The 26,192-nt window shown below is 38.7% G+C and overlaps 1 pseudogene; it reads left to right on the top strand.

The window, feature by feature from the left end:
• The window catches only part of LOC114232084 (beclin-2-like), a 68,405-nt pseudogene that overhangs the window by 6,126 nt on the left and 36,087 nt on the right, over window positions 1-26,192 (top strand).

The following is a 26,192-nucleotide window of genomic DNA, read 5'->3' as shown; positions in this document are numbered from 1 at the left end:
TTGTCTGCTTCCTGCACACCCCACACTGGGGATCGAGCCTGCAACCCAGGCATGTGCCCTGAATGGGAATTGAACTGTGACCTCCTTGTTCTTAGGTCGATGCTCAACCACTGAGCCATGCTGGCCAGGCCAAGAAAAAAACTTTTAAATGACAGCATGTTCATGAGAGAAAGCACAGTAACCGAGAACCCCTCAAACATAATCCAAGAGAGCAATTCTCAGTGTCATATTGTCCTGGGGAGGATCTTGTCCACCCAGGGCTGAACGAGCTAGATCAGCGGAGAGCTCTTCAGCCCCACCTGATCAAGTAGTCCCACAGAATCTACAGCCATGCCCCATGCCAAGCTCCTACCCAGTCCTCTCTCAGCTTCTGCTCTAATGTCCTCTGATAGCAGGAAATATGTTCCCTCAATAAGGTCCCTAGTGCTGAGCATGCTTGCTTTACTCTTGACTTTTCTGTAATGTCCTGTCTGGGTCTCTTGCTCCCACAGTCTTTATGCTACTTTCTTAGCACCCTACAATCTTTTTAGCAGCACTCATTGGTTTAATGTCATTATTGGTTTATCATTAGACAATAAGCATTGTGGCCTAGGAGTTCGCATCTGGATTGTCTCTACTGTATTCCCAGTACTTAGTACAGTCCTTGGCACAGAGTAGGTACTTAAAAAATATTTGTTCATTGTCTTGATTTCCAGATGCATATCCTTCCCCAGGCTCCAGGTTGGGGGGTTGGGGGAACTGAATTCTAGTTTAAAACCCACTGAGACTCATAAACAAGTCAGACTTGCTACCAAGGTCAGCTTTTATCCTGTGCTAGCTTATAGGAATCCACATCTGACCCTTAACCCAGTTTGGGTTCTCTAAGGCTGGGCCGTGACTTGCTCTTGCCAGTTTTTCATGGTGTGGGAGGAAAGCCAGCTACCTGCTGACAACCTTCCCTGGTGGCCTATATTGCCTAGTCCCCATCCCTAGACTCTGCCTATCAGTTAGAGGCTTTCTCTTGAATTTCCCTGATGCTATTTCTATGGATATCTTTCTGTTGCTTATCATCACACTCCAATTCAAATTAGGTTAGCCTTAGGCAACCTTATAATTGTATCAAATATGTTAAAATGCTTCTGTGTCCCTTTTTAAATATAATATAATATTTTACTGCAACCTTTTGAAATATCTTTAGAATTTTGTTTTATATAGGATGTGGTACACATAATAAATTCTCTATAGGTATCACTCATTCTTGAGAATTCTAACAAGTTTTTAAAAAATCCAGATTTACATTTTTAAAGATCTCTCCAGCAGAAATGTAGAGGATGAAAGGAGTTGAGGGAAGAAAGGATATAAGATTTAAATTATGGTACAGCTATAGGAATAGAGAGGAAAAAACCTAAAATATTATTGGGACATAAAACTGGCAATATCAGGGAAGGATTAATTATTTTTAAAAAGGATCAATCTAAAATGACTTTGAGTATCTGGCTTGGGAGATGGAATGGATGGTGAAATAGAGAAAGCAAATTGTAGAGCAAAGGTGCTTAAGTTTATTTCCATACCCAAGGCATTTGAGGTACCACATGATATACAAGTGGAATATTACTTGCCCAGTGATCAGAGTGGTGAAGTGTGGAGAGATTAGACTATCACCATTTAGGTGACAACTAAAGCCCTGTTAATGGAACCCTAAATAACAACAACATTAAAAACAGGGAGAGGCAAAACAACAACAGCGAGAGGAAGAGAGTTGGGAACAGAAAGAGAAATTATAGGAGAAGCAGGAAGATGCCAGAAGAAATTTAACATATGCATCCTTTCCAAACTATGATGTGTATATACAAACACAAGTTAAAAATAACTGAGGAACATTATTTCCCTTATTTAATCACTCTTACGTAATTGAAGAATTTTCTTCCTAATTTCGAAATAAAGTACCACTGTGTTAGGAAAAGTAGAGAGAACTGGTCTATAGCCAACAGATAAGTTTTCCTAGTTACCAGCCCCAACTCCCTCTCTAGTCTCCCACAGTAAAGGGGTTTCCAAGCTGTCACTCTCTCCTACAAATGTCCAATATATGGGTATTTGAGCTGAGACCCAGGCAACCTTAGGTGCCTTTGGCTTCTTGTTTTTTCTCTTATGTGCAGCCTTGATTAAACACTTTTTGCTTCCAAGTAAGGAAATTAGGTCTTAAAAATGAAGAAATGCAAAATTTAAATTAATTTAACTAGTGGTTGCTGTGTCAATGGGTGAGTCATGCCATTTTGATAAATGAGGTTCTCAAAGAAAAATGAAGGTAATGAGAGTAGCAGTCAGGGCAAAACCATCATTGCCTTACATTACCCTCAGCTACAATTTTACATTGTTCCTATCTAAAGGAAGAAAATAAAATAGAGGGATTTATGTGGTTATCTTTCTTCATTAGCAAAACTTAAGTCAAGAGGGCATATATTTCTTTGATTCTGTTCCAGTATATTCCAAAACCTTGATTTCACCACCAGACCTACCCCAAACCCCATAATAGAACATACAACTCTCTGCATTGTCTCCCCCTTCACTGATTGAATTTTCAGCACCATCACAAACCATTATATAAATCACCTACATACATTTAGACTCTATCTTCCACCACAAGAATGTAAAGTCCATTAAGGGTGGGATTTTTTTCTACTTTGTTTATAGTTTAACTCCCACTACCTAGAATAATGATTAACACATAGCATATGCTCAATAAATGTAATTGATAGATGAATTAATGTTGTCACAACACTATCAGATGTATTTCTGTTACTAAATGATGTCTTCATAAAAATAATCTAGGATATAATAAAGTAATATTGTAAACTAGAGGCCCAATGCACGAAATTCATGCAAGAGTAGACCTTCCTTCCCCCAGCTGCCAGCACCGGCTTCCCTCTGGTACCTGGGACCCAGGCTTCATAGCCTCAGCTTCATCCTAAAGGTCGTCTGGAAGGACGTGTGGTTTAATTAGCATATTATGTTTTTATTATTATAGATAATAACAATGATATTAACAAATGTGAAAGGCATATGTCATACAGATACCAATACAGTGTTCTAATGCAGTGTTGAAAGCTTCAACATATCTATAATAATAAAAGCATAATATGCTAATTAGACCAGACGTCCTTCTGGACGTCCTTCCAGGGCAAAGCCAGGGCTGCAGCCAAGGGATCAAGGCAGCCACTCATGGCTGCGATGGAGGGAATCCAAGCAGCCGTGGCTGCAAAGGCCTACTCTTGTACGAATTTCGTGCATCGGGCCTCTAGTCATTATATAAGAGAAGGTGAGGTATATTGACTGTTAAGATCCCTTACTTATGATTCTAGATTAAGGTTAAGTCAATGAAATAAGAGAAGGAAAAGGTCAATAGCTAAGAAAGTTTTTTTTACAATGGAATTGTGGCCTAAAGGTTGAGATGGGTAAGGGCTAATAATGGAGACAGGGTGGGGTAAGTAGAGGAAGTTGGCAGTCAACTTTGTTAAGAGTTGGCCCAAGGAGAACAAAAATGTGAGAGCTCAAGAGGAGACAGATCATAAGGTGTTGTACTTTAGGCAATCACTGTGGATTTCAGGATGAAGGAGGGAAAACATGGGCTATCATCAGTCATCTATTGAGAAGTTGCAGAGTGAGATAAAAACTATGCAGGAACAAAGTTTCTGTTGGAACCCTAGTATAGCCACCAATTACTGAGGACCCTCAATTTCATAGCTGAATTTACAGAGCTGATGGTTTTTGGAGGTAGAAGATGGAGTGACTCAGATATATTCTTATACTTAACTGAAAAATCAAAAACGGATTCTATGTTCTCCCTCCTAGAAAATCTCAGGAAATAGTTAATCTATTCCAAGGCCTTTCCCCCTCTGTCTTGCTTCTGCTCACCATCTGTTTATTTGGAGTTTCTCATGGCCTGATCTTACACTGATACGCAGTCAAAACACAGAAATTAGAGGGTTTTTCCTAGAGAAAATTTAACTTTATCAATAAGCACATACTTTTATAACATTAGAAGTGACTTTAACTAAATATTTGGTTTTATTTCCACTATTCTTAAAAAAAAAAAAAAAAAAACTAAGCTAACACCATAACATCACTGAAACGCTATTTTAAAAAAAAAATCACTAACATCCTATATAATCAAAACATACCCATTCCTCTAGTTTGTATAGCTATCCACAATCCCACTAGGGATTTCTAATTAAAACCAAAAAGGAAATAAACTCTCTAAATCCCACTGGAATCCACTGAACACAGCTATAAATTTCACAAATATAAAACAATGCTGTGAGCATCTCTTTTGAATAAGTGTCCACATTCTTTCACATGTTTATTTAAACTATAATTGTTGTTGAAATATTATTAAGAAAATAAATGTACCCTTAATTAAAAAGAGTAAAACCAATCATATTAAATGACCCAATTAGCTCTACTAATCCGTTTACTGCTTTTTAGCCAATACCAGTAGGAAACTATGACTTCCTGGATTTGGAATTGATACTCAGCCCTTAATGAGCTTATACAATAATGCTGTCTACTTTTTCCTTCCAAATAAAACAGCAACTGACCTTTATTCATTTGTCACACACAAAAAAGTTTTACATACCTTCTCAATTTTTTTCCCCAGTGATTTCTAGTAAGATGTGAAAAGGGCATTCCAGGCATATCTTAGGGGACAGGAATGGAAGGCAGACCTACTGGTTTTATTTCCATGAGACCATGATAGGCCTTATGGTAAAATACATCGAGAAGTGACCCCAAAACAGTCTGGAATTAATGGTATAGTCCCTGCTTAGTCCCAGGCACTGTACTACTTAGGTAAACACTCATTTGAAAGGAAGAAGAGTCCAGGCACTTCCTTGGTTCATTAGCCGTGGTGTTTGTGAAGGTGAACGGTGTGAATAAAGTATACTGCAGTTCCACTGAAATGATAATTTGTCCAAGCTGCAAAAAGATTGGTCCACATGAGAAAGGAAAGGAAATGGTAACTAAGACTTATCAAAAAAAAAAAAAAAAATACATTACCAGAAGTGCTGTAGAATACATAGAGCACACTGCTACTCTAGTAAATAAAAAAATTTGCCGAAACTGGTTTGGCTCAGTGGATGGAGCGTCAGCCTGCAGACTCAAGGGTCCCAGGTTCGATTCCGGTCAAGGGCATGTACCTTGGTTGCGGGCACATCCCCGGTGGGGAGTGTGCAGGAGGCAGCTGATCGGTGTTTCTCTCTCATCGATGTTTCTAACTTTCTGTCCCTCTCTCTTCCTCCCTGTAAAAAAGCAATAAAATATATTTTAAAAAAAAAGAAAAAAATTTATTCAGAGGCAAAGAGTAATTTTTGCCCCTCTGCTTCCCTGCCACCACACCGCCAGTGGAAGATAATCATGGTTTCTAAGCATTTTACAAGTGAGCCGATTCTTCCTTCAAGTAGCATTTTATGCAGATATAAGTCAGATCCAAGGAAAGTTACTGTACTAGCTTTCTATGACGGTCGTAACAAAATACCACAAACTGAGTGGCTTAAACAACAGAAATGTATTCTCTCAAGAGTTCTGGAGGCTAGAATTTGGAAATCCAGGTTTTAGCAGATTGGTTTTTCTGGAGGCTGTAAGTGAGAATCTGTCCCATGCTTTACCCATAGTAGCTTCTGGTGGTTGCCATTGGTCCTGGGCATTCCTTGGCTTGTAGACATGTTTTATTCTCTATCTCCATCTTCACATCTCCATTTTCACCAGTGTGTCTCCTCTGTGTTATGTTCAAATTTCCCTCTTCTTATTAGGATACCAGTCATTGGATTAGGGCTTATCTTAATTCAGTTGGACCTCACTCTAACTTGACTATATCTGCAAGGACCTCATCTCCAAATAAAGTCACAGTCACAGCTACTAGGGGTAAGGAATTCAACATATCTTTTGGGAAAGGGAGAGGGAGGTACAATTCAATGTACAACAGCTACTCAACTGGACCCAACTGGCATGGCTCAGTGGTTGAGCATCAACCTATGAACCAGCAGGTCATGGTTCAATTACTGGTCAGGACACATGTGGGGTTGATCCCCAGTGGGGTGTGTGCAGGTAGCAGCCGATCAATGATTCTCTCTCATCATTGATGTCTTTATCTCTCTCTCCCTCTCCTTTCCTCTCTGAAATCAATAAAAATATATTTTTTTGAAAAAAAGCACGGCCTGGCCCATTATCCATCGTCCTTCAGGTATGTGTTGAAGCATTTTCAAGGAATTCTAAAGTTCTATAGTGAGAAGTCAGAGAGAAGCCTTACAATAATTACAACTATGTCAACATCAGGAACATCTCCAGAGTAGCTGAGGCTGGAAAAGAAGAATAACATTATGACCAGAGAATGATGGTTATAGACTCAGAAAGTAATGATGGGATTTTGTAGGTCTAGGGCAAAACGTGAGATCTTACTTTTCTTCAAGCTTCTAGATGAAGCTGATACTACCAGACCTTACTTAGATCAGACTTTAGGTAGTAAATGTTTAGGGGAAGATGACTGTCCAATATGAAGAAATGAGAAGGCTGACATACACCATGATATTATTCAAGGCTACAAGGCTTGTTGGAGCCATAGACAGACACACACACACACACACACACACACACACACACACATCACATCACAGTTTTGAGCTGAAAAAGTAGATGTATGGAGTTGTTGCACTTCTCTCCCATCACTACTACTTTCCTCTCACAGAAAGGTGAAAAAAATGCTAACAAGGGATGTTTTGGTTATTGGTGGGGTTTTTGGCTTGTTTGTTTTTGTTTGATTTTATGTGAAAAAGTGGTTGGGAGGAAAAGATATTAAATAAACAATTCTAAGAAAATCCAAGAAAAATCCACTGAAGAGCAGGAAAAGTATCAGAGTTAATCAGCAAACCTTTGGCTTAAGGAACCCAGAGGGGGTCAGCAATGGCCCAGGCCTGGAGGCTATATGGCCACACACAGGAGTGTGTTTGCCACTTTGCTGCATTCCCCAGAGTTCCAGCTCAGCCAAGCTGAATGAGGCCCTGAGAGATGGAGGAGAAAGTCAGATAAGACCTAGTGAAAGGAGTATGTTACTTCCCAGCTTTCAGGATAAAATGGCAGCCCAAGAGAAGGGGATGGGAAGAAGCAGCTTCAGTGAGAAATTCTCAGAATGCCTTGCCCCAAGGCAGATTGAAAGTGAGCCCCAAATGCTCCAGAACACCAGTACTCCTGCATGAACCTGACAGCAAAATAGTCTCAGACGGGGTTTCTCCTGCTTACATGCAAGCACTAATGAGTCACATTAAGTAGCAGCCTCTAGTATTATTGGCTCCCCAGAAAATTGTAAATCTGAAGCAGTTAAATTCCTGGGAATCCCTTGAGCAGTTCATTAAGAATGAATTACTGGCTCTGCATCATCCAGTCCAAGTAAGAAGTCCCAGAATCTGGTCATCTGTTTGAATTTTGGCAAAAGCATTCCCTGCATTTGGTGATTTTATTGGTTACTACTCTCTATCAAGTTTCCCAGAAAAAAAGGGCCTGTGTTTCGTCCATATGGCAATTATTCACAACACAAAACGGTGGTAAAGACATATTCAAATATAAAATAACATAAAAGTATAACTAAAATTTGTTAGTACCCAAATGCATTAGTTTTCTTTTTTTTATAAATTTATTTCCATGAAGCCCAGACACTGTTGTGGACCTATAAAATTTTTTCCAGTTAAATATTTTGGAATATGTTTCTAAAGTCTCTGGCCTTTCCTTACTTTTACTCTCATTAAATTATCTGACATATTTATTTGACTTTTATTTTATATATAAATATTGATATTTATCTGACTATTAAGAAAGCAAACCACTGACACTGACTTTTCTATACTACAAATAAATGAAGACATGGTGCTCGTAAATTAAAGAAAGAAAAAGAAATTTTGCCAAAAATCTCAAAAGTGATTGTTTTGTTTTTTTAAACTAGTACTTACTTATTTTTTTAGAAATAATTAATTTTTTAAAAAAGACTTCTTATAGAATATATAATTCCATATTCAAGGCAGAAAAAGTCATGAAGAGCCTGGGACATTTGTTTGTCAAAAAGTAAAATGAATTCAGAAATACCTGATAGTAGTGTACAAAATGATAAAGAGTTTAACCTGCAGAGAGGCCTGGCCTATGAATGAACAAGTAGTGACAACTTGAACATAAAAAAAAGTCCCCATCTCTATAATTAGATCATTAATTCTTTCATACATTCATTCAACGAATGTTGAGTGTGTACTGTGTGTCAGGTATGATTTTATGCTAGAAATAAAAAACAGACATAAATATGCAGTGCATATGGCTTATTTCTAGTTATAGGAGACATAAAATAAATATATAAACAAATGAATTCATAACATTTTAGTTTCTGATACGTACCATGAAAAAGAAAATAACAGGATAAAAGGACAATGAGGGATAGTGAGGGATGCTATTTTATATAGAAGTGTCAGGGAGGCTTCTCTGATAGGGTGTCATTAAAAGCATAAAGGACTGAGCCAAAAATATCTGGGAGAGAAGTGCCCCAGGCAGAGGAGCCTGAGAGGTAAATCCCCAAGGTGGGAATGCTTTGGAAAAGTTAGAGGAACATTAGCCATTATAGCTGAAGAGCAAAAAGGGAAGAAAGAGATGAACTCCAAGAGGTGGAAGGGGTCAGAACATGTCATGTGTGATAGGCTGTGGGCAGGATTTTGGAACAGCTAAAGAATTTGACTCAAGGACTGATAAGCTGTCCTGTGTTAAAAGGATAACTGACTGCTGTGTTGAGACCATAATGGGGGAAGGGTGAATGTAGGAAGAGCAGTCAGGAGACTATCACAACAGCTTAAGGTTGGCTGGTGAGGAGTGATTAAATATGAGAGAGATTTTACAGGTAGAGTTGACAGGATTTGCTGATAAATTGCTATGGGAGAAGAAAGGAAATATACATTCCAGGGGATGTGAGTATAGATAGATGATGGGTAGATAGATAGATAGATAGATAGATAGATAGATAGATAGAAACATATAGTATAGATATATAGATTTTAGATTGAATCATTGAGTCATAAAATTACCATGTTTATATATATAAAAAAAATAGTCAAGTGTGAAAAAAAGAAAAAAACGGTCAAGTGTCAGAAATTTTATATGATTCAACCAAGTAAAAAATAAATTCAGGGGTAATTACCATATAAACATTATTTAGACCCATAGGACTTAATCACATTATATAAAAAGTAGAATAGAGAAGAATTATAAGAACTGAGCCCTGGGACAGTCCAAACTTTACAGGTCAGGAAGAGGCAACAAAAAGAGACTTGGAGGAATAGCTAGGAAAATAGGAGCAAAAAGTATCCTGGAAGGCAATTGAAGAGACTGTTGCAAGGGGAAGGAATTATTCAACTTTGTCAAATGCTGCTGGTAGGTTAAGTGACATAAAGACTCAGAAATGACCATAAAAGTAAAACCAGTTATGTCTAAAAAGACTATTCATTCATAATGTTACAAAAAGAGAGAGAGAAAAAAAGAGAGAGAGAGAGGTATAAATGGAGACAGACTCATGGATATTGAGAACTGACTGAAGGATGTTAGAAGGGTGGGGGATGGGGGCTAGGTGAGTGATGGGATTAAGCAAAGGAAAAAAAAAAAAAAAGAAAGCCCAGCCACAGTTGCTCAGTGGTTGAGCTTAGACCTATGAACCAGGAGATCTCAATTTGATTATTGGTTCAATTCACCGTCAGGGCACATGCCGGGTTGCAGGCTCAATCCCTAGTAGGGGCCATGCAGGAGACAGCCAATCAATGATGTGCCTCTTTCATTGATATTTGTATCTCTCTATCCCTCTCCCTTCCTCTCTAAAACACAATAAATATATATATTTCTTTAAAAAGAAAGAAAAATGCCTGAGTACAATTATTATTAAACTTGTAAGTTTCTATACCTTTTGCCATAATAATGCCTCCTGACCCTCACACATGTACAAAGAACATATGTACTGGGAAAAAGAATAAGGCACTAAGAATATTCTCTCTCTCTCTCTCTCTCTCTCTTTCTCACATGTATGTATGTGTGTATGTGTGTGTGTATGTGTATGTGTATATGTATATGTATATGTATATGTATATGTATATGTATATGTATACTAGAGGCCCGGTGCACAAATTTGTGCACCAGAGGGGTCCCTTGGCCTGACCTGTGGGATCAGGCTGAAACCAGCTCTCCGACATCCCTTGAGGGGTCCCGGATTGTGAGAGGGTGAAGGCCAGGCCGAGGGACCCTACTGGTGCACGATCAGGGCAGGAGAGGGATGCAGGATGTTGGCCAGCCAGGGCGGGACTGCAGGAAGGCTCCAGGGCATGTCCAGCTTGTCTCGCTCAGTCCCCATTGGCCAGACCCCAGCAGCAAGCTAACCTACCAGTCAAAGCGTCTGCCCCTGGTGGTCAGTGCACATCATAGCGAGTGGTTGAGCGGCCTTAGCATATCATTAGCATATTACACTTTGATTGGTTGAATGGCTGACCGGACACTTAGCATATTAAGCTTTTATTATATAGGATGTATGTAAATATGTATGTGTAAATATATATACACACACACATATATCTGTGTGTGTGTGCATGTATGTATCAATTAAAAGAACAATGGAGAAATTTGTAGTTGCAGATTTTAATCCATTCCTTCCAAAACTGATAGTTTAAAGCAACTAGAAATATAAAAAAATAGAAAAACATAGTCAATTACATTGAACAATAAATATTGATATTTACACTCCAAAAAGAGAGAAAATATATTTTTAGCAAACATGGAGCATTCACAAAAACTAACTAGCACCAAAGAAACTAAGGCACAAAAGAAGCTTCAACAAATACCAAGTAATTATTAGCATACAAACTATATTTTCTAACCACAACACAATAAATTTAAAATCAATTATAATGGAATAACTTTTAAAATCATATATGTATAGACAGATAAAGATATGGGTATGTATATGGAATCTGAAAACATACAACGAATCTTGGAATAAAGAGAACATAATGTGGAAATTATAATATACTTCAGACTGAATGACAATGAAAGCACTAAATGTCAAAATTTGGGACAAAGCTTACATTATACTTAGAAAAATATTTAGTGCTTTAAATAATCTATTTAAAATAAGAAAGATATAAAATAACCAAAGTACACATCCAGCCATAAATTAGAAAAATGGCAACATAATAAACCAAATATAAGAAAATGAAGAAGAAAAACAAAGATAAGGCCAGAAATTAGTTACATAAAGCTTATCCTATATAGTAAAGAGGTAATATGCAAATGGTCATTATGCTGTAACAGTAACGACCGATCAGCAGGAGGGCGAGGAAGCGAGCTATAAGCTGCAGAGAGCTACAGGAGGGCGGGGCAGTGAGCTATGAGTAGGGCAGAGCTATAGGAAGGCGGGGCAGTGAGCTACAGTACAGCAGAGAGCTACTCGTGCACGGATTCGTGTGCAGGGCCACTAGTCATAATAATAAAGAGCTAATATGCTAATGGTCGGGACTGCGTAAGGAGTAACTACCGATCGCAGGAGGTTGCCTGCACGTGCGAAGCGGGGCATTGCTCTGTCTGTCTCCGGGTGGAAGTGGGGAGGTGCCTAGAAGAGGCGGGACCATCCCATGCCAGGGAGGGTGAGGTGAGAGCCTGTAGTGCCCCCTCACCCGTCCTTCGCCACCCACCGCTCGCCCATCTGCCAGGGGAAGGAGCACAGCGCAGCAGGCGAGAGGCTTCCACGCTTTCCTCCAGGGTCATGATGGGGCGGAGCCACCGCGTTGCTCCAGAGACAGGGTGGAAGCGGGGAGGTGTCCGGAGAAGGCAGGACCAACCTGAGGTGACTCAAGGGACTGAGGGTGGGGCTTGAAGTGGCCAGAGAAGGCCAGAGGGGTCGGGGGCTGGGCCAGGCATGCTGGAGCTCTGTGTGGAGAGGTTCAAGTATCAAGGCAGGGTGGAGGGTAGGTGGGCGGGGCTGTGCAATTTCACACACTGGGCTCCTAGTTTATAATAAAGATGGTTAACACAAACTAAATGATAATTCATTAAATAGATTAATAACACAGAAAAGACTGAAAATATTGCTTTTTAAAATTTAGAAAAAATAACTATAGATGAAAGAGAGATTTTTTAAAATAATAGAATATTATTAAAAACTATATGCCAAGACATTTGAAAACCTAGCTTAAATGGATACATTTCTGGAAAAATATAAGATGCCAAGAGAAACCCAAGAAGAAATATGATACTTGAATAGATGAATCAGACTAAAAAACTGGATATGGAAATCAATAACTCCCCCTCCAAAAATGACCAAAACTTGGTCCCACATGGTTTTGCAGTTGAGTGCCATGAAACTTTTAAGAACAGATAATCCCTTTCTCAGACAAGTTCCAGAAAAATAGGAGGAAAAAATTGCCCAACTCATTTTATGAAGCTAGTATAACCTTGAGTCTAAAAATGAATGGATCCTGGCCAGGTATCTCAGTTGGTTAGAGCACTGTCCCAATATGCCAAGATTGCAGGTTCGATCTCTAGTCAGGGAACATAAAAGAATCAACCAATGAATACATAAATAAGTAGAACAACAAAAATCAACCTCTCTCTCTACCCCCTACCTCTCTTCCTCTCTCTCTCTCTCTCTCTCTCTCTCTCTCTCTCTCTCTCTCTCTCTCTCTCTGTCTGTCTCTCTCTCTCATCAATAAAAATAAAATAGAAATGGATAAACAATAGAGGGGAGAAAGTATAGATATGTTTAATTTTAATTTATGAACATTTTAAACTTCCAAAAATCTTTGATCCAATGTAGTATGTATTCAAACAATCCAAGATTTTTCAACATCACAAAACTTATTAATGCAATTCACAGCATTAATAACCTAAAATGAAAAAAATATAAGATGGTTGAGTTGGCATCTGTATAAATGAAAAAACTGTAATTGATAAAGGTCAATACATATTTATAACTAAATTCATAGAAAACTAGAAGTGAAAGAATTTACTTGACTTGTTAAGATGATCAAATAAAAACCAACAGTTACAGTATATTCCCTGTAAGAACTGGAACAACATAAGAATTTCCATTTTCTCTATTACTAGTCAGCATAGTAATACTGAACATCCTAATAAATGCAGAAAGATAAATAAGAAAGGATTATGATAATTGCAGGGGAAGGTACAATGGTATGATCATTTTAAAACACAATGAAGTATTGGAAGGAATAAGAAAACCCATCAAGTCTGTAAATATACTATCACATTATAGAAATAAAAAACTATAACTAGGTAATCTAATGAATAAAGAATTTATAAAGGAAATGTTTAAGCACTTTGGGAACTATCATAAAAAAGACCTAAATAAACATACCATATTTAAATTCAATACAATAGCAATTTTTTTAAAGTCTGCAAAAATTTTTCAGAGAAACTTCACAAACATTTTGATGCTTATATGGAAGAATAAGATCTCCAAATACTATGGCTCATTCTATCAAAAACAAACAAACAAGAAACCATACATATGAACAAATGAAAACTAATAAGGCAGAATAAATGGTCCAGAAGTAGGCCTGTGGGTCACCTTTATATAAAATATAGCATCTAAATCCAAAATTTTCCTCACCATATAGCGTGCTAGATTTCTCCAAATATCTACCAAAATATTTACCCCTTTCCATAAATTTGTATTGTTAGCACTATACTGGTCACACTTATTACAATGAAGACTAGAAACTCCTTGCCTCTAGCAGTTTGAATATAAACATGACATTGAAACCAAGGACTCTAAGCTCAAACCAAGATGCCTCAGAAAAGAGCAGTGTGGTGTCTGTAAGAGAATTCAAATAGGAACATGATGGCTTAAAAAGGATGTGATTGAGTTGATACTCTCAACATGAGTAAAGAGATCTTCCAAAATATTTTCTCTTAATATTATCTTTTTGAGGCAAATAGTTTTTTCAACATTATAGGGAGCACTGAAGTTCATGAAGGAGGTGTTTTTTTCATAATCAAGAAGTGTGGGACTTCTGATGAAAAGTGTTTCATGTTTTGTTATAAAAAGAATACCAAAAATGCCTTTGGAGGGACTTCTGCTTCCAGGAAGGTACTTTAGACATAATTTTGTACATTTCCCTGCTAAGTAAAATAAAAATCTTGGACACTATACATAAAACAAATGTAAGAAGATTCTGAAAGACCAAGAGAAGATGGCAGACTAGCAAGAAACCCAGAATCAATATGATGGTGAGTACACTGGAATATCTTTTTGAGTCCTATCCCAGACTTTGAGCCAATGAAGTTGATAACCCAACAACAACAATGGGCATAGACAAAAACAAACAAACAAGACAAAAAGCCTGCTCTCTCTAGCCAAAGGACAAGAAGGCAGTTTAGCAGGACAGAAAACCCTTAGAACATAACTGTGCTGTTACAGCCAAACACAATAGAAGAAATCCTGTGCCACACCTCACTCATAAAAACAAAGGCCCACTGGGAAGTCTAGACTTCAACCCTAGACAGACTGTAATAAAGTGCCTCAAGCCTGGCCCCAGGATGGTGTCACAGAAGGCTAAGTAGAAGGCTGGGATGTTCATCCCCATTGGTAGTAACAAGGCTCCCAGTTCCTCACAGTGTCAGTGGAGACCACATGTGGAGCCTGAATTAATCAGCAGCAACCAAGTTACCCCACTCTCTACCCTGTGAGGTGATTATCAGAGGAGACCTAATACAGAGTCAAGATTTTAACCTTGCCACCAATAATGAAGTAAGACAGCTGTCATGGTATGTCAGTGGAGACCTGGTAGGGAGCTAGAATTCCATTCAGCAGCAACAAGGTGACAACAGAGGCCAAGTGGGAATCTGTACTTCTACTCCCACCTAACAGTAATGAGGTAGCACTCGTCCTTCCTGTGTCACAGGAAGCTTGCTAAAGGAGACGTTTTAAATAAGATCCAGATTCTCATTACATAATACCCCAAATATCCACATTTCCATCAAAGCTCACTGGTATACCAAGAGCCGGAAAGATTTCAAACTGAATGAAGAAAGACAGTAAGTGCCAACATCGAGATGAAAGAGGTGTCAGAATTATCTCACAAAGATTATAAAGTAACCATCACAAAAATGCTTCAACAGGCAATTACAAACATACTTGAAACAATTTTAAAAAATAAAGTCTCAGCAAATAAACAGAGGTATAAAGGACAACCAAATGGAAATTTTAGAATTGGAAAACACAATAACCCAAATTTAAAAGCTCGATATGCTTAACAGCAGCATGGACAATGTGACTGAGGAAATGCACCCTGTGAAACACCTACAATCAGATTCACCATTTCAAAACACCCATTGTTTTAGGAATGATGTTTCTAGAATCTAAATTCCCAAAACTGTTCTTCTTTTTTTTAAAAAATAAAAATTGAATAAAGAAATGCCATTAGCACTGATATTGCAATATGGTTGACAGAAAACATGAGTGAAATAACCGCTAGTGATGTTCTCGTAGATCCCCAGGATTTGCTGTGATGACAGGCATAAATGTTGAGGGAGTTGGTAGATATGGTTGGCTGCTTTACAGAAAGCACTTACTGTACATAAAGTAACAAGATAATAATAATAGAACAATACTCAAAGTCATAACCTCAGCCTGGCTGGTGTAATAAGATGACCACACCACTATTCCTTAAGATTCCTTAAAAATGGTGGCTGCTTACTTTCTTAGTCACTTAGGATATGAAGTATCTTTAAAACTGGTTATTTATATCACTTTTAGGCTACCAACATCCCTATGGTAAATTCTGTTCTTCAAAGATGTGATATTGACTTTAAACAGATATTTGCAATGCAAGTTAAAATTTACAACCATTCTTTGCCTCCAGTCCTATGGTTTTGACAGGAGATTTGAAAGTGGGCAATTTAAGAGCATTTGAAACCAAGTTCTTATAATCCAGCATACCAGTTGTACAATTTGATCCCTATAAAAAAAATCCATATTATTTTCTATTTTCTACAGTTCTATTGAAATCCATTAAAACTAAACAATAATAAAATACTTCACAAAAATAAAAACATGAGATGAGTGGAGTTTGGGAACAGACATTTCCTTCCATCTAGCTGGGTTCCCAGCCTCTTATTTCCCAGAATGATTCTCAAGTAGAACATAAAGCTCAACAGGTAGACCTAAGATCTCAAAACTGACTGTGGTGCAGGGCTAAATATCACTATGTTTATAGGAAGCCACGTTAAAAAAAAAAAAAGAATCTTGTTTTTCATATAGCAAGTAAAAAATATTTATGTTTTTTTTAAGAAAATTTAGGTGTGTTTCCAGGCCCTTGCTTTTACTCTCTCTTCTTTGCCAACTTTTATGTAGGGAGAAGGGTGGCAGAAATGTTAACTTTGGTGAACTGAGAAGAAAGCATACACATACATGCCCACATAACATATAGATCCACAGTCCCCTCCCCGTACACACATGCTTTGTCCACTTAGTTCCCTTTTTTCCTACTCTACCAACACCACCCAAGGAAGAAGTTGTGTGAATAGATTGTTAAAAAAAAAGCAATTATCATGGAAGAAATGTTCCATTCCTCAGGCCTACCGCAATGTGTTAGGAGCAGGAAGGGTATGACTTTACATTGTTCAGAACAGAATGACATGGGGAACAGCTGTTTGTGACAGATGAGAGCAAGGCTCCCAGGAATTTGCAGCTATATACTAGAAAGGGTAAAAGGTTTTAATTTAATCATGGAAGTTTATGTTCTTGAACTCCCATAAATTTTTGTGAAAGAGTCAAGGAAAGATTGAATTTCCTGTCTGTACACTGCTTATTTAAACTCCAGTATTATCCTTAGGGTAGAGGGAAACATTATAAGTAAGGTACTAAGTGAAAATCCATGGAGGTGAATGTGAAAGAGATGAGGAAATGCCAAAACTCCAGAGTTCAGTTGTGCCAGAGAGACTTTTAATATACAAAGTAATATAAATGTAAACAAAAGTAAATTTTAAAATATTTTTATTCACTGAAACATTATCCATCTCAATGTTGGCATCTTGAATTCACAGGATCATTATCCATTTTATTCCAACTGATTGAGAGGTAGAGATGAATTTATGTATTTCTAGGTATGCACCCTTATTTTCAGACTCTATGTCATTGGATATTACTTCTTGTTTCCTGCCAGAATGGATATTCGAGAAGCATCTGAATAAAGAATATATGGTATGTATGTATATATAAGGTGGAATACTACTCAGGCATAAGAAAGGATAAAATACTGCCATTTGTGACATGAATAGAACTTGAGAACACCATGCTAAGCAAATTGGACAGAAAAGGACAAGAACCATATAACTTCACTCATGTATGGGATATAAAACAGAAAGCAACAAATGAACAATCTAACTCATAGACTGACAATATACTAATGGTAATTACCAGAGGTGAAGGAGGATATGGGGAGACCGAAAGAGTAAAGGGGGTCAAATATAGAAGGAAACTAAGCTTTGGGTGGTGAGCACACAATGCAAAGTACAGATGATATAACAGATTATACACTTGAGACTTATATAATGTTATTAATCAATGTCACCCAAATAAATTTAATTAAGCAAAGAGGCACCCTGACATATAGCTAATATGCCCCAAGAGCTTTAATGCATGTGTTGCTCAATATTCTGTGTCAAAAATACCCTTTTTCAGCAGTCCCTCTTATCTGCTCCCACCAGTATTCATGCTTCCAGATGGCAGGTTCTATTCTGATGTGGTTGATGCATGTTCCATCAATTCTTTATTTTCTTCCTATGATATAATAGTTAACAATTCTTGGTAAGGAAAGTATATTTCTTCTGTAAGATATTGAACATGGGAAATGGGAAAACTCAAATTAAAATTGAAGAGCCTGATATGAATACGAGATTCCAAGAAATCTAGAGTTTTTAAAATCACATTAAGAAGTTAGTCACCACCCACCTGATACCAGTGACCAGAAATATTAGATTATGTTTGTTTTGTTTTTTTTAAAAAAAGAACACAATTAACCCGAAGGTTATTTTTGTATATGGTTTAAAATAAGGACCTAATTTTATTTTTCTGTTTAGTAAGAGTCAATGTACTCTGAGACAGCTATCTAGAATAGTGGCTAAAGCATGGACAGTGAATCCAAACTTCCTGGGTTGAAATCCCTGCCTAGGAATCATCAAGTTATTTAACTTTTCTGTGCCTGTGCCTCAGTTTTATCTTCTGTAAAAGGGTGCTAAAAATACTACCTACATCATATGACTATTATGAGACTGAGTCTATAGATGGATGTATTTTAACATTTGGAACAATGCTGGAACATAGTAAGTGTACAATAAGTATTGGTTGTTGCTGTTCTTGTTACATCAACATTAATTTTTAATAATCCATTATTTTATAACTGATTCAAATAGCTAACCTATCCTTATTGATTGCTCATGTGTACATAGGCATGGTTGTGGAACCTCTATTCTATTATAATAGTCTATTTGTCCACTCCTGTGCCAGTGCTAGAGTAATTTAATTATTATATATTTGAAATGAACCTTTATTTTTTTGTTTTTACCATCACCATGTATCCCCTCTGTGCTCTCTTTCACCTCCACCAACCACCCCTCCCTTCAATCATCATACTGCTGTCTATGTCCATGAGTTCTCTTTTTTTTTTCTTTTTTGCTCAATTCCTCCACTCACCCACAACCACCCCTTTCCCACCAGAGCTATTTAGTAGTTCATGACCAAAAAGCAAGTAGCCAGGATCAGCACTTCCAACTCTTTCTTATTTCACACACCATGCTCTTTCTTCTCTACAATGCTCAAAAGATTCAATGCAACAGCTGACACAAAAGTAAAATCGCTTCCCCAGCAGAAGTAAATGGAAATTACAGATTTCAAGTCAACCATCACTAGATCCTCTTTTCATTTTCTGATGGACAACCAAATGACACAAGTGTTCCTCAGGCAGTAGTGATCCTTAATTGGTATTTTGCTCACCAATAAAATGAGGTTGCCCAGAAAATGTGAAGTTTTTCTAGGTCTAACCCATGTTGTGGAGTTTCCTTCCCAAAGGACACCCTCCTTTCCATTCTCAACTAAGACTTTTCATGCACTGTGGCTGCCAAATAATAGCCTTCCCAGGGTGGCTTATTCAACAACCCAGACTTTGCCTTGTTTCAGGACCAAATAAAACAGCTGCCCATTGCCTTTACTGCCCAGGAAACCTTCCCCAAAGTGCCTGGTTTAATTTACTTCTTGGTTTCTGAAATGTCTCCAGCTATTGATTCTTTTGGGTAATCAGACTCTTCTTAAAATGCAAACATTCTAGGAGTAATAAGATGTGTATCAATTATTCATACTTAAGTGTGGATTAGTTCAGCCAGCAAGCTGTCCTCAAAATCCACTTGAAAATTCCTCTGTGAGGAACCTAGGGAAGACATAATTAGAGGGGGGAAATACTATTTGGGGATATTTTGAAGGCAGAAGCCATCATAACTGGGGTTTTCTATATCTGGAGAGCAATAATGAGTACAAGGCCCTAGAACTGGAGTGGAAAGGATACCAGTAGGTGGCAAAATAGGGTGAACAACAGGTTAAAAAGAGAGATGCAAAAGGCAAAAGGTAGATTTCACCTCCATGCCGACTCAACCCATTGAGCCACCCAGCTCTTGAGACTTTCCAAGGAGGCTTCATGGAAGATGGCCCTTTGCAGAGTCACAGACTGAAAACCAGGACACAATTCCTAGCCTCTTCCTGCCCAGCTGACCAAGAGGGGATCTTCTGCACTCACAGTTACAAAGTAATTGTTCTGGAGGATTGTGGCTCCCACTCTCCCTAACTAATGAGAACATAAAAACAGAATAAAACATAGCATAGCTGAAATGGGTTAGATGGAGGAAGGAATTATTGATAACTAGACCTTTATCTGTATAGTGCCATATCTTTAGTTTGCGTGGAAAGGTTTCTGTTTTGTGTTTTATTATAGCCAGCATATTATGGGGAGGGTTTTTAAAAAATACATATTTTTAATATTTTATTGATTTCAGAGAGAAAGAGAGAGGGAGAGAAGGATAGAAACATCAAATGATGAGAATCATTGATCGGCTGCCTCTTATACCCCTTCCGCTGCCCCACTGGGGATTGGGCCCACACAACCTGGGCATGTGCCCTGAGGGGGAATTGAACAATGACCCCTGGCTCATAGGTTGACCCTAAGCCATAATGGTTGGGCAAGGGGTCTTTTTATGATTGTGGATTCAGGGTTGAGTTTTTAATGTTTATTGTGTAAGAGATCAGAATGCTTTAATATGTTCTCAGGCAATATTTCTATTCTAATTTAAAAAATGGAAATAAGAGGTGGAGTGGGTGTTTCCCCGCCCTGCTGAAGTCTTTGCACCCTTCCAGAGTCTTAGCAAGTGGGTAACATTTTCATCTGTTCTTTTTTTCCCTCCCTTTGATAACTAGAAGCAATAAGTGATGGAAACCGATTACAGTGTTCAGAAAAGACTACACAGGGGTGTGCTCATTACCATCCTATCTATAATAGACACATATGCAAATTGACCATACCTCCGACACACCCACAAGCCACGCCCACAAGCCACGCCCACCATCCAATCAGAGTGAGTATGCAAATTAACCCAACTTAGAACGAAGATGGCTACAGCCACAGAGAGCAAGGTTTCCTAGGTAACAGAGGAAGCCAAGCTTTCTGCCAGCCGTTGCAGGCCTAAGCCTCCACTCAAGCTACAAAGTTTCAATTATAGAAGGTAAACAAATTCAAACAAATGGCGGCAGAATGGAGCTTGAGAGAGCAGGCCAGGGTTGCCGCCAGCAACAGGGGAAGCAAAGCTTTCCGCACACCCTGGCCGGGCCCACCCACTTAAGGCAACAAAGTTTCAATTATAACCCCAACACAAATGGCTGCCAGCCTTGGAGGGAGCCCCAGGCTTGGCTCTGCTCCAGGCTACAAAGTTTCAATTGTAGAAGGAAAATAAATTCCAGATACCAGGGCCTCCACTTGGGTAGCCAGGGGGTGTGGCCGGCCTGCAAACCACCACAGGCCCCTCACTCAGGCCGCCCCACACCCCAAGGGAACCCCCACCTGATCCGGGATGCCCTTCAGGGCAAACCAGCTGGCCCCCACCCCTGTACCAGGCCTCTATCCTATCTAATAAAAGAGTAATATGCAGATTGATCATCACTGCAACACACAATATAGCTGCCCCTATGTGGTCAAAGATCCTGCCCCCATGTGGACACAAGATGGCCACCACAAGATGGCCAGCAGGAGAGGGCAGTTGGGAGGCACCCGGCCTGCAAGGGAGGGCAGTTTAGAGGGACCAAGCCTGCAAGGAAGGGCAATTGAGAGGGACCAAGCCTGCAAGAGAGGGCAGTTGAGAAGGACCAGGCCTGCAAGGGAGGGCAGTTGGAGGTGATCAACCCTGCAGGAGAGAGCAGTTAGGGGTAACCAGGCCGGCAGAGGAGGGAAGTTGGGGACAAACAGGCTGGCAGCAGAGTGGTTAGGGGGTGATCAGGCTGGCAGGCAGAAGCGGTTAGGGGCAATCAGGAAGGCAGGCAGGCAAGCAGTTGGGAGCCAGCAGTCCTGGATTGTGAGAGGGATGTCTGACTGCCCGTTTAGGGATCAGGCCTAAACGGGCAGTCGGACATCCCTTGAGGGGTCCCAGATTGGAGAGGGTACAGGCTGGGCTGAGGGACAACCCCCCTCCGTGCACGAATTTCGTGCACCAGGCCTCTAGTTCTCTTATAAGTTTCTAATAAATGTGTGCGGTTACACAGAGATGATATCATCAGTTTGTGGGGATTACTGCTCTGAATGCATCACAGCTGGACCACTCTAAGAAATATCAGACTCCAAGTAGATTAAAGATTTTAACCTTAGTGAGTTTTTTAAAAAGAGGAAGAAAATAGAATTTTGCCTTAGAATGAGATTATATATTTTATATTGTACTAGTCTCTATATACAGAGATCAAACAAGTGCCTTGAACACAAATGATATTAGTAAAAATCATACCCTTGGGACTCTTATCGCTAAATTAAATGAATGGAGTTATTTTCAAGGGGTAGGAAGTATGCTGGCAATATTTGAAGAAAAACACCTACAAAATTCAGACCTTGACCCAACTGTAACTTCTCTTTCACATTCAAAGCAAGTTTGCCTTCTACTTGTAGACACCAAATGACAGTGAGGTCTTTGATAGATGAGAAGGTCCAAAACAGCTGTTCCCATGTCTGTAACAGGACTTTTGAAAATATTACTATGCCAGGTCCTCTTTGGAATCCAATACTTCATGGGTTTGCTGAAATGTAAAAGCTCTGTCATTAGCCCGACTTTGCTTTTGTCTTCTGGCTAGTTTTTCAGTCATCCACACAGGAGCAGCATTTGTTTGCAGAATCTGGAAATATTAGTAGGGAGCAGATATTTGTGGGATAGGCAACAGGAGCAACCCACTGGATGAGGTCCAAACAGAATCTTCCAGCCTAGGATACATTTGCTCCCTGCATAGGGGCACCGCAGTTTGTACAGGACCAAGCCATTAGGAGGGACTCTTCCAGTAAATCTTGGTTTCATGCATAAGAATAAAACCTCAGGACACTCTGTCTTTATTGCAAAAAAAATCTCCTTTTGGGCACACTTCTCTTTCTTCACCAGGGTGGTCTTCTTGGCCTCGCTCATGCCTCTTTCTTACCCCATCGTGAGGAAGCAGTTCTCACCATCCAATTATTACATTCAATGAATTGCAGATTGCTATGAGATTGAAAACTCTTCCAACTCTTCCAACTCATACTGAGTTACCGGAGTTAAATAATAGTCTGTGATTCTCATAAGAGGACACATAGGGAAGAGACAGGTAATTGGGTAATTATGGAAAACAGAGCTCAGAGAACCTCTCATGGCCCTCCACTTGACATTAAAAACCTTCCTGGTAAAAACAAACTAAGCCCTCTATGTTTCAGAGTTAACAAAGTAAAGAATCATTTCTGCTACAAATTCCAAGATGAAAATAACACCCTACTAACAGTTGGAGATGCACAAACTTCAGTGGAGCCTTGAGTCGTGATATGGAAGCATGACTAAGTTTGATGGAATAAAAACATTGCATCTTTATATTGAAAGCATCTCATCTATAAATTCACAGTAATAAAAGCACTAATTCACAAAAACAACTAAAGCATCTGCAGAACCAGAGGTTTGAGGTCACACATTTGAATCACTCAAATATAATGAATAAACAAATAGTTATTGAAATCCTACAACATATTCAGTCCTGCAAAACCGGGGGTGGGGAGGGGGGGAGAAAATCAATGATATTTTGTATGCCCTTACCTAATTGGAGTGACAAGAACTTCTACAAAACCAATACAAAGGATATTACCACAGTTGGTATAGAAGAGGCTATGGATACTATAAAAAGAATGATCAAGATTGTGGCAAATTTTCCAAGAAAGGAGGTAGACACTGAGCTGAGCTTAGAAGGATATAGACAGAAGAAGGGTCTCTGGTCTTGGGGTGGAGGGATTCACCAACTCAGGTTCAAGTAGCTAAATTTAAACAAAACTAAATTTAAACATTCAGAAAGTATGTATTGAGCACCATTATCACTTAGCATTGTGAGAACCTAACTAGCATCAACTTACCTCCTAAGAGCTTGTCAGAAGAAGCTGATGCTCAGTCCTTTCTTGATGACTTTCACACTTAAACATGAAACTCTTATTTCAATTTCTCTTTCTGCCCTACTATCTTAGTGTACATAACAAAAATATAATTGAAATGCTGATTGCCAGATTTAGGGCACAAATAGTTAATTCAAAATATTCAAAGTTAATGCAGAGATTTTCATTTTAAGTCTTACATATAAAGGTTCAATAGTCTCAGTAGAGTAAGATAAATATTCTGATTCTGGGGTAGGCAGCTAAATGGATCCGTACTAAATTTTGTATATGAATCTCTATTAAAGGAAAAAATACTCAATATAAGTCAGGGTTTTCCAACTGAGTTCATAAGAAACCCAAGAATCCATGGGCATATTTCCCAGTTTCTGTAAATGTTTGAATAGAAATTACTTTTATAAATATAATTTAAATAATTTTTAAAATGATAGTAAAAATCCATTTTTTATACACCAGACTTTGAAAAATGGCAGGTCAGCAATCCTAAACTTGTAGGACTGAATTATATATCCGAGAACATTTTTCATGAAAAGAACTTTCACTGAATTACTTGATTTGTTCCATAGAATTTCTGTCATTATAATAGCTTATGGTGTGTTTACTAAGTGTTTATGCTAAGACTTATGCTAAGCATTTTACATGAGGTGATTTAATGCTCACAATGGCCCTATGAAATAGAGACTATTAATCCCATTCTATAACCAGATAAAGGAAGTTTAGGAGACAACAATGAGCCTAAAGTCACAAAGCTAGTAAATAGAGCAGCTATTTACTAGAGATTGGCAACCTAGAAAGTCTGACAGTAGAGCCCAAGCTCTTGGCTACAAACCCAAAATTTATCAAATTTGGCACAGACTGAATCAATATCATAATTTTTTAATCAATGGTAATATAATTATGTCTTTTCCCATAACAAAATATCTATCCAGAGCTAGATTGACTACAAGCAGCTTTGGTATTTTTCACATAACAAATCACTTGTCTTTTCTTTTCTTTTTTTTATATCAAATTACTTTCCATCCTCCAAGATGCTCAGAACACTTTGTTTCTCATGTACACGACTTGTCATGCACACTGATCATGAAGAAAGAAAAATTCCTTTAAGGTGTACCTTATTCTTCATTCTTTAGCTCAACATTATTTACTTTTATGTTATTTATGCCAAGGTTATTTTTTCTCACTGTTGAAAAGATTAGCCATTTTTAGTGTGTACCTAGCTGCAATATCTCCAATAAGGAAAACTTGATATAACAATGTGGAAATTATATTTTAAAAGATAAAATAAAAGAGCCCCATGTCAATAGCTTTTAGGTTGCCTAGACTAATGAAAATGCCTTTGTTTTAGTCCAGCCAGGATATGTCACTGGCAGCTTCAGAATTCGTTTACCTTTTTCCTCAGAAGCTTTAACTTATCACCTTCTAAAATCTACTGTCTAGAAAGTCAAGAATGCAAACTACATTTCATATCCCTTACACCTCAAGTTTATCTCCTCCGTTTAGATGATGTGATAGTCTACCAAAATTGTAGGACTTACTAAATGCATTCACCAACTCAGGTTCAAGTAGCTAATTTCCTCTGAGAGGGTTTTGCTTTGTTTTGTTTTTTTCTTACATCAGACATCCGCAGGACATCACTATATAAACATAAACTGTTAAAGAGAGTTTTCAGATTTCAATGACATCATTCTTATGCACCACTTAAAAGGTTTTGTTTATTTTTGAAAATCATTTTATTCTGATAACCAGCCAAGTATCCAGTTCATAGTAAAAAAAAAAAAAAGGACAATATATATTAAATGTTTTACTCTCATAAAACTAGATCTTTAAAGGATTTATCTGTTCCTAAATAGGCTTCTTTTGTGTCCTTAGCTTGGAAAGGTGGTAAGAATATGGCTGATAGTCCTGGCTTTAATTTACTTTGAGTTCTACAGATTTCCCAGGAGCATAAAAAATGTGATATTTGAATTATTAACCCACAGTGGACAGAAATGTGGTTTTGAATAGACATAGGCCTATAAAAGGGAAGCCACTGTAAGGTTTGGAATTTATATCCTCAGGAGACCTAACAGAACTCAAAAATACATAAACTTACCTATGTCCAGAGCTAGTATTATAGAGCTGGTTGTAACTGCCCCCCCTGCAGGCCTGGTCACCCCTAACTTCCCCCCGCTGCTGGCCAGGTCACCCCCAACTGCCCCCCGCCCCCGCCGGCCTGGTTGCCCTCAACTGCCCCACCCGCCAGCCTAGTTACCCCTCACTGCCCCCCCCCACCGCTGACCTGGTCACCTCTTACTGCCCCCCCTGCTGGCCTGGTCACCTCCAACTGCCTCCCCACCCCCCCCGCCGCCAACCTGGTTGCCCCATGCAGCCTGCTGTTCAATCGTTTGGTCACCCCTCACTAACCCCCCTGCCAGCCTGGTTGCCCCATGCAGCCTGCTGTTCAGTCGTTTAGTC

Source organism: Eptesicus fuscus, chromosome 19 (genome assembly GCF_027574615.1).
Source record: "Eptesicus fuscus isolate TK198812 chromosome 19, DD_ASM_mEF_20220401, whole genome shotgun sequence".
NCBI classification, from domain to species: domain Eukaryota; kingdom Metazoa; phylum Chordata; class Mammalia; order Chiroptera; family Vespertilionidae; genus Eptesicus; species Eptesicus fuscus.
The sequence above is the reverse complement of the archived record's forward strand: the minus strand, read 5'-3'. Positions and strand labels throughout refer to the sequence as shown.